Source organism: Octodon degus, unplaced genomic scaffold, assembly GCF_000260255.1.
Source record: "Octodon degus isolate 3935 unplaced genomic scaffold, OctDeg1.0 scaffold00068, whole genome shotgun sequence".
In the NCBI taxonomy this organism is placed as follows: domain Eukaryota; kingdom Metazoa; phylum Chordata; class Mammalia; order Rodentia; family Octodontidae; genus Octodon; species Octodon degus.
This window is the reverse complement of record NW_004524644.1, coordinates 2,685,973-2,687,587: the sequence shown is the minus strand read 5'-3', so window position 1 is coordinate 2,687,587 and position 1,615 is coordinate 2,685,973.

Here is a 1,615-nt window from a genome sequence, read left to right as displayed (position 1 = left end):
ATTCACCAATTAAGAGAAATAGACTGGCACAGTGGATTAGCAAACAAAATCCAACAATATTCTGTACACAAAAAACACATTTAACTCATAAAGACATTCATAGGCTGAAAGTCAAAGGTTGGAAAAAAATACTACATCCCCCAGCACCTCAGAAAAAAGCAAGGGTAGCTATCCTATTCTCAGACAGTCTCAACTTCAAACCAAGAATGATTAAGTGAAATAAAGAAGGCCACTATATACTGGTTAGGGGAAAAATTCAAGAGGAAGAGGTAACACTCATAAATATGTGTGCACCAAACAAAGAAGCACCCAACTATATAAAGTAAACCTTAATGGACATGAAAAATCTAATATCCAAGACCACAATCTTAACAGGAGACCTTAACACACCCTTATCGCCAAAAGATATGTCAAGCAGACAAAAAAATAGCAAAGAAGTAGCAGAACTGAACCAGAGCTTGAAACAAATGGACTTAGTGGAAATATGCAGAGTGTTGCACCCAAACATAGTTGAATATACATTTTTCTCAGCTGCACAAGGGTCATTTTCTAAAATAGACCACATAGTGGTCCACAGGTCATACTTAAGTATTTGCAAGCAAACAGAAATTATTCCATGCATAATATCTGACCACAGTGCAATGAAACTGGAAATAAATGACAAAATAAACCAGCAACTCCCCCTAAATACATGGAAATTAAACAACACCCTACTTAGCAACCAATGGGTCACAGATGAAATTAAACAAGAAATTCAACAATATCTACAATTCAATGAAAATTCAAGTGTAACTTATCGGAATTTATGGGATACAATGAAAGCAGTTCTCAGAGGGAAATTCATAGGTGTGAACTCACACATTAGGAAAAGAAAAAGGGAACAAATAAACACACTAATGCTGCACCTCCAACAACTAGAAAAGGAAGAGCAAACCAAGCCCAGAGCACAAAGATGGGAAGAAATCATAAAGATTAGAGCAGAAATTATTTCAATTGAGACAAAGAAAACAGTTTAAAGAATTAATGAGTCAAAAAGCTGGTTCTTTGAAAGATTAAATAAAACTGATAAGCCTCTAGCTAACCTCATCAAAAAGAGGAAAGAAAAAATTCAAATACAAGCAATAAGGAATGAAAAGGAAATAATTACCACAGACCCAGTGGAAATTCAGAAGATTATCAATAGCTTCTTTGAGAATCTTTACTCTCACAGAATAAAAGACACAGATGAAATGGACAGATTCCTAGAAAGAGGCAAATTACTAAAACTGAATCAAAAAGATACAACCTTTCTCAGTAGCCCAATAACAGCCAATGGAATATAAGATATAAAAAAAAACCTACTGACAAAGAAAAATGCATGTCCAAATGGATTCACAGCTAAATTCTACAACAAATTTGCAGAAGATATAGTCCCTATGCTCCTCAAACTCTTCAATGAAATTGAAAAGGAAGCAATCCTCCCAAAATCATTCTTGGAAGAAAGTATTACACTGACAGAAAAACCAGGGAAAGATGCAACTAAAAAAGAGAACTACAGGCCAATCTCCCTCATGAACATAGATGCCAAAATCCTCAATAAAATACTAGCAAATAGAATACAGCAAATCATCAAGAA